General features: G+C 40.0%; 1 pseudogene; it reads right to left on the reverse strand.

The window, feature by feature from the left end:
- Window positions 1-322: 322 nt before the first annotated feature.
- Window positions 323-925, reverse strand: LOC143651463 (interferon alpha/beta receptor 2 pseudogene; annotated as a pseudogene).
- Between the last annotated feature and the right edge of the window lie 7,505 nt (window positions 926-8,430).

Consider the following 8,430-nt stretch of genomic DNA (forward strand, 5'->3'; position numbering starts at 1 on the left):
GGGTCCTGGAGAGGACTCACTTTCCTCTGGTAGGGACTCACCCTAGCACTGTCACCAGTGGGGTCCCAGCCTCAGCCTTGGGCAAGTCAGCGTCACCAGGGCCTGGGTCTGAGAACTGGGACTCCACAAACTGAGGCAGGATAAATATGGCATCAGGGCTGTGATCTCTGGCCTTCTATTCAGCTTTGAAAGAGTTAATGCAAAATTGCACACTTCACCCAAACTCCTTGGGTCAAAAATTTCTCCTAAAGCCCAGAAACCTTCCAAAACTATTGAAACAGGCACCAGTTCCAAGAGGAAGGCGAGGAGGCAGAGGCCTGACTCAGAGTTCTAGTCCATGCATTATATAAACACCAGTCTTGTTCTAGGAGCTGCTTCATTGCCACTGCCACTTTCATCATCATAATTATAATCCACACTTTCTTCTTTCTGTTCGTGTAAATGATTTCCACCACATCCACGCCTCCAATGGACAAGGCCCAGGAAACATACAGGCTCACTTATTAGAAAAATTCTGATTCATGGCCAGGTTGAAGGAGAGTACATTTTAAGAGAGATTTTTTTTTATTATTCCCAGGTCTTTAGGCTCAAAATAAACAGATACACAATACTTTGTGCTTGAAATTAATTTGTGCATGGCAAAATTAAAATTTTCAGTGCTATTTCCTTTTATTCTGGGGTTCTACTCTTTAACAATCCCCTTGAATGTTCTTCAATGACAAACCATAAATAATCTATGATCTTAGGTAGTATGGGTGGAAATGTCACTATTACATTCATTTGACCCATATAACCAACAATATCAAACTCTGGTGGTTCAAAATACATGCTCATTGCTGGAATAAGTTGCCTATACAAGTGACTCTGTGTTCCTTTTGAATCCTACTACCTAGGGGAAATAGGTCTTATGCATGTGCTTCCACATGTTTCCGGACAAAGGCAGTGGATTCTTTTGCCTGATGCACTAAAATGACCAATTCCTGAGACTCTGGGGTTTCAAGGAGAGAAAAGGTTTATTACAGTTTATTACTGGACACATAGGAAGAATTCTGATAGTTTTTACTGGAGAAAAAGATGGACAGTGTTTAGGATAATGGGCACAGTGGTCACAAATGATATAATTAGAGGTCATCTATTGATTTTGTGCAGATTGATTACATGCTTAGTCACAGAATGCATGTAAGAAAATGGCAGCCTTAATATGATGAGGGGCATGATTTTTAGTATTATAGTGAAGTATAGGTGACATGTAGGTTAGTCTAAGCTACTGCACATGTCAGGTGAGCCCGTTTTGGTTAGATCCAATCTCGGTTATCAGGATAACTTTGGACTTGGAGTGGGTTAGTTCTGGATTGACCCAAGACCCTTCATTAATAAACATTAGTGGCTGTCTGTCATCAGCTGCACTTCCCCTGTGGCGTTTGCTGCCAGGATAGGGGGCTGGAGGAGCAGGTTGGAGTGGGGATTGGCAGCCCATATGGCTAGAAAGCCAGCACCACTGCCAGCGTCTGACTCCAAGGCTTCGCTGAGGAAGAAGCCCAAGCTGGGCCCCTCTCGGCTTCCTCTTGGTCAGGTGTGGAAGTGGTCAGTGCAGGTGCACTCCCCCAGCACCAGTCTGCTGCCATTTTAACACTCTCTTTTTTAGATACAAGGAATCCCTTACTCTTTAACCTTACGCCATCTATAATTCATAAAACATTTATCTTTTCTCTCAAACTCACCTTCAGAATTTGTAGACTCTTATTGAATACTCTTACTTTTTAATGGCAGAATAATTATTTGCATTGGTTCAACCAGAATCTGCCCACCTAATTAACAGGACAAAATTGGAAACACTGGTTGTATAACCAAGGCTTTGACTGGAATGTCCTGTTTAAGAATGATATTAATCAGATGTGATGAGATACTTTTAAGGAACCAAGGTTGACTTTCTGGAGTCAAGACTTATAAAACTTTCTTGGAAAATCTGGTCTGGTACTTGGCTCCAGGGTTCCCAGACTTATAAGTTATTAAAGAAGGTTACGTTTGAAAATCTCCTAATACTAACTTAAAAGAATAGTGTACCCACACACACGCACTGTTCCAGTTTGCTAGCTGCCAGAATGCAACACACCAGAGACAGATTGGCTTTTAATAAAAGGGGATTTATTTTGTTAGTTCTTCAGAGGAAAGGCAGCTAACTTTCCATGAGGTTCTTTCTTACGTGGAAGGCACAGGATGGTCTCTGCTGGTCTTCTCTCCAGGCCCCTGGGTTCCAACAACTTTCCCCAGGGTGACTTCTTTCTGCATCTCCAAAAGCCTGGGCTGAGCTGCGAGTGCTGAGATGAGGAATGCTAAACTGCTTAGGCTGTGCTATGGTGTGCTCTCTCATTTAAGCACCAGCCAATTAAGTCAAACGTCACTCATTACAGCAGACACGCCTCCTAGCTGACGGCAGACGTAATTAGCAACAGATAAGGTTCACGTACCATTGGCTTATGTCTGCAGCAACAAAACTAGGTATGCTCACCTGGCCAAGTTGACAACTGAACCTAACTACCACACGCACTAACTTTTAAAGCATTTACTTCCTTCATTAAGACTAATGAGGGACTTGCCTAACCTCATGACAAGTTTCTGTTTTCTTCTTTCCCCACTGAAGTGGCTAAAACTAATGAGACATGTGCCAAAGGAAGAAGCCTGGACTTAAAGTCACCCTGAAACATACATGCTGAGCAGAATCAAAGGAAAGACAATCACTGGACCTGAAAGGGAAGCAAGAGGTCCGACCATTACAAATTCCTGCAACATCACAAGCCTACTTGTCAAAATAGAGGACCAATCAGCAGTAATAGTCAACTTGCAAGCCCTAATTTGAATGTTTAAACAGCCAATGGCAATAGCCAATTTGAAATCCTTAATTTGAATGTAAACTAGCCAATTACCATGTGCTAGCATCCCTAAAATCTATATATCCATCTCCCTTTGTTCAATCTAATAAAAATCCCTTACTCTCTAGGTCGGGGAGACAGATCTATGAGGAAATGTCCTCATAGCCACAGACAGGCCAGCGCTTGCTCAACCAGACAACCAGGCACCACGACCTGGCCAAGCTGACACATGAACCTGACCATGACAGTCCATCCCTTGTGAACTTGTCAGCTACACACATCACCTTAAACCATATTTAACATCTAAATAGAAAACAATAACAAAAACATTTTTTCCTTACCTAACAATACTCAGCTGTCCCGTGTATGACTGGAAATGCAATAAATCTCTCCAGAGTAGGGTGGAAGTCCTTGGGTAGTATTTACTCTTAAACTTGATAGCTTACAATTTAAGTACTATAACATGAACAGAACAGCTTATGTTGTATGATAAAGGAGATAAAATAAAGAAGAAAACAAAGATATTTGATTTATGTATATATGCGTAGATACTAATTACAAAGCAAGGAAGAAATATTTATAGCATTACAGTCCTCATTTCTATAGCTGATCACATGGTCATAGTTTATATTTATCACTACCTTCTTCCACTATTCATTCCATGTTCCCTTTACCCTCAGCAAGTACTTCAGCTGGCCATGGTTCTTTGCCTGGTGGAATGAACAAAACCTTCATTCCTGAAGTTTCAGAGCCATTGGTAGTCCTGCCTCCATTGGGTTGTTGCAGTTTTCCACTGATTTTAATCACAGGGCATGGTAGTACTAAAAGACACCCTAGAGGATCTCCTACATTCCAAGAAAACTCTTTTTTACCTGCATTGTAGTTGCAGTCCTATTTCCCCCTGATAGTCAGGGTCAATCACAGCAGCCAATAAAATAATCCTCTTCTTGGCTTGTTGATCCAGGGGCATGTGTAGCCCCAAATGACTATTTGGCAGCCTTAGATTCTAGTTTAATAGAATCATTGCTGTTTCTCCTTGTGGAAGCACTACCCCTTCTGGAACTGAAACCTGTCAACCAGCAGAGCCCAAGATCACAGGGACAAGAAGCAAAAACTTTCCTAGTGAATCACTAGCAGTAATAGTGAGTGGTGCCACTCCCATTTCCACCCCTTGATTCCTGGACTCATGGATCCTGGCAGTGGATGCTGATTCAGAGTATACATAGACTCCTGGAGAATATTACCCAAGCTCTGCAAGGTATTGACACCTAGATGGCACCATAATTGATTTTCAAAAGGCCATCCCACTGTTCTATCAATCCATATGTCACCATCCCATTTTTCAAGGTCCCACTCCTTTAGAATCAATGCCCTCACTTTAACAGCAGACACCATGCAAGGTTGAGATTTCAGTTTATGTTGTAAAGTTGCTACTCTAACAATGAGACTCTGAGTCTGATTTTTAGAGATCTCAAGTCTGCAGCTATAAGAAATAAGATTTTCCTTCAGGGGACTCACAGAAAATTTTACATCTGCCATCCAGCACATAAGCTTCTCATCTGAAGCCTTCAGTTCACCCCCTTCCTTCATCAATTGATACAGCATATCTAACAACAGTCATCCAACATTTCTATATCTCTTAATTCCACAAAACTGGGTAAAGGTGTCAAAAACATTATTACCCAAAGCCTGGCTTCATATAAGTGAACAATTAGCAGAATCAAATGGTGATAATTCAACTATCTCCTTTGCCAGCTCACCCCATGGATTGGCAGCTTCATTCTGATTGTGGGAAACAGAGTCATTAGTGCCTTTGAGGCTAGTCAGAGTAGAAAACCAATTGTAAAAACCAATTTTTTAAATTCTGTTTCTTAAGAACCACTCCTGGTACCAAGTTGTATTAGCTAGGGTTCTCTAGAGAAACAGAATCAGCAGGCGATATCTGTAAATGTAAAGTTTATAAAGTGTCTCATGTAACCATAGGAATGTAGAATCCAAGGTCTGTAGGACAGGCAGCAAGCTGGCAACTCTCATGAAGGTCCTCAATGAACTCTTGGGAGAGGCTGATTGGCTGAAGTAGGAAGAGTGATTATCTCTTCTGAATCCTCCTTAATTCCAGTGATTAGATTAATTGTCACTCATTGCAGAAGAAACTCCTCTTAGCCGACTGCAAATGCAAGCAGCTGTGGATGTAGCCAACATGGTTGTGATTTAAGTTCATGAAATGTAATCATGGCAACAGGCAGGCCAGCACTTAACTGACCAGACAACTGTATACCACCACCTGGCCAAGCTGACATATTAACCTGACCATGACAGCCTCAAACTCCATAAGAGGGATACCTGCAAACCCTTGACCTATTCTAATGCAGGGTTCCACTCTTCCATGTACATCATCACACTTTCCCTAAGAACACATGACCCAGAGTGAGCAATTATGAATATATCTAAGGCTATACAGCACAGCTTTAACAGTACCTTCAATGCTCCTCAGGCTCCTGAGGCTGAAGTTGACAGGTTAGCATTAGTGTTTTTGTAAAATAGGCAGGTTCTAGATATCCTGACTGACTATGAAAAATATTGTATTTATGTTAAATCTGTCACAGTAATAAATAATCTCTCTATTTTAAAGGGCCAAGTTAAGGTGTTTTTTGATATCATTTGTGCTCAAACATGTCAATGCATACTTCTCCTGACCTAGGTTTGCCGAGTCCAGCTCAAGCAACTGTCCAAACTGTGTCAGAAGGGGCAGTGGGAAATTGAGAAAAAACACAATACAGAGTTAAGAGAAGGCAAGGGCTAGATGGTTCATTGCCTGACTGAACACAATGACCCTGAGAAGCCAGCACAGTTTATTATATACTGTTCAACAATAGAATTCAAGATAAGGCAATACGTGAGAATGTGCTTGATGTAAAGAATAGGAATACAGAACTTTCTTGAGAACAGAATGAACATTAACTAGCCTGCTTGTAAATGTACAGGCAGAGCTTTCGCACAGCAAGGGTGAATTAGATAAGACACAGCCCAGGCTGGACCTCATCACACAGGAGACCAAGGGGCCGTGCCTCCAAGGTTATTCTGACATGGCTTTGCCAGCGGTCAGAGGCCTGCTTCATGAAAAACCTGACCTGGGCCCTGACATAGGTTCTTAGTTTAATGGAATATGGGAGCAACACATGCACAAGGTTGTATACTTTTAATTGTGATTATCAGTGTATATGTTTTTATTTCCTGTACAAACTGTGTTTCAGGATTCTGTTAAAATTCCTCGTCATCATCAAAATGGGTACTCTTAAGATACTTAATCTAAAGGCAAATAAGAAGAAATGGGACTGTCTCTAGTGAACCAAGACTAAAAATAGAAGTAATAGATACTCTCATTTGGAGAGAGGTCCTTACCTGTAAGCCACTCAACTGAGTAATCAACCCCACTCCATAGGTCCTAAATATCATTGAACACAGCCACCCAACAAACCTCACTGCAACCAAGGAAGGAAGCAATGAACAAATGAAAAAGGAAACGTGGAATAAAATGACTGAAAGAGCCTATTCAATTGCTTGACAAGAAAAGATGTCAATGGTGGTGACCAGAGTGCTCTGGTCAAGTTCACAATAAGATCATTTGGAAACTGACCAAAAGGGGAGATTGTTAAGTAAAATAAAATGGCTACCTTCATGGGCATTCCTGAGGGGCACCCCTTTCTAAGAAGGGAATTTCCAGAAGACAAAAACAATGAACCTGTAGGGACTTTCTGAGAAAACACACCAACCCTACAGGGTTGAAGATAAGCAACACCTGGCAATAAGCCAGGTTCAGTCCAAGAGGAACAGCTTATCAGAATGGACACACATACCATACAAACTGATGTATATTTGCTCTTCACTTTGTAAGACCCCCATATGTAAAATGGAAACTTAATTTCTGCCAGTCAGAACATTTCCTTACTTGCTTCTGTATTTGCCCTATAATTTCCCTTTTTCCATCCCCTGGCAGAGGTCCTTGTACTCTCTGAACGTGATTCTGCCAGACTTATGAATCATTCAATAAAGTGTGAAATCCTAAATTGCATGAAAAATTTTTCATTGAACACTTTTCCAATAGCCCTTATTGCTGTTATATTTTCCTGAAGTGCTTTCACTATATCCCACCACTTGTTAAGTCATATTTTCATTTTTATTAAATTCAAAATATTTTCAAATTACTCTTGAGACTTATACTTGGACCATGTATTATTAGAAGTTAAATTTCAAATATCTTAGGATTTTTGAACTGTCCTTTTGTTATTGATTTCCAATTTAAATCTGTTGTGTCCTTAAAGTATACCTCATATGATTTATGTGCTTTTAAATCTGTTAAGATGGTTTATGGCTTAGCAAGTGAACTATCTTGTGAATAATTCTTGTGAGCTTGAGAAGAATATTTATTTTGCTGTTGTTCAGGGATATATTCCATAAGCAGCAATTAGATACAGTTGATTGATACTGCTGTCCAGTTCAACTATTTTTTACTGATTTTCTGTCTGCTTGTCCTACTAAGTACTAAAAGATTTCTCTGTAGCATGTGAAGCTGTTTGATAGCATTTTACCTGCAGTAGAACTTCTTTCAAAACTTCTTCCAACACTTTCAGACCCTGCTGCTGCTTTATCAGCTAAGTTTATGTAATTTTCTATATCTTTTGTTGTCTGTCAACAGTGTACACAGAATCCTCACCAGGAGTACATTTCATTTCAAGAAACAACTTTCTTTGTTGATCCAAAAGAAGAAACTCCTCACCCATTCAAGTTTGATCATGAGAATGTAACAATTCAGCCACATGTTCAGACTCCACTTCTCACTCTAGTTTTCTTGCCATTTCCACAACATCTGCAGTTATTTCCTGCACTGAAGCCTTGAATCCCTCAGAGTTATCAGTGAGATTAGAATCAACATCCTCCAAACTGCTGTTAATGAATCATGAGTGTTCTTAATGGCATCTAGAATGGTGAATCCTTTCAGAAGGTTTTCAATATACTTGGAAGCTCTATCAGAGGAATCGCTATGGCAGCTATAACCTTATGAAATGTATTTTTAAAATAATAAAGCTGGAAAGTCAAAATTGTTCCTTAGCCCATGGACTATAGAATGGATACTGAGTTAGCAGGCATGAAAACAATGTTATTCTTGATGTACATCTCCGAAAGAGCTCTTGAGTGATTAAGTGCATTGTCAATGTGCCATAATATTTTGAAAAGTATCTTTTCTCTGAGCAGTAGGTCTTAATAGTGGGTTTAGAAAATTCAGTAAATTATGTTGTAAACAGGTGTGCTGTCATCCAAGCTATGTTGTTCCATTCACAGAGCACAAACAGAGTAGATTTAGTATAATTCTTAAAGATCCTAGGATTTTCAGAATAATAAATGAACATTGGCTTCAACTTCACAGCTGCACTAGCCCCTAATAAAAGAACCAACCTGTCCTTTCAAGCTTTGAAGTCAGACATTAACTTCACTCTAGCTATGAAATTCCTTGATGACATTTTTTTCTCAATGGAAGTTTATTTTATCTACACTGAATATC

The sequence above is a fragment of the Tamandua tetradactyla genome, chromosome 12 (assembly GCF_023851605.1).
Source record: "Tamandua tetradactyla isolate mTamTet1 chromosome 12, mTamTet1.pri, whole genome shotgun sequence".
NCBI classification, from domain to species: Eukaryota; Metazoa; Chordata; class Mammalia; order Pilosa; family Myrmecophagidae; genus Tamandua; species Tamandua tetradactyla.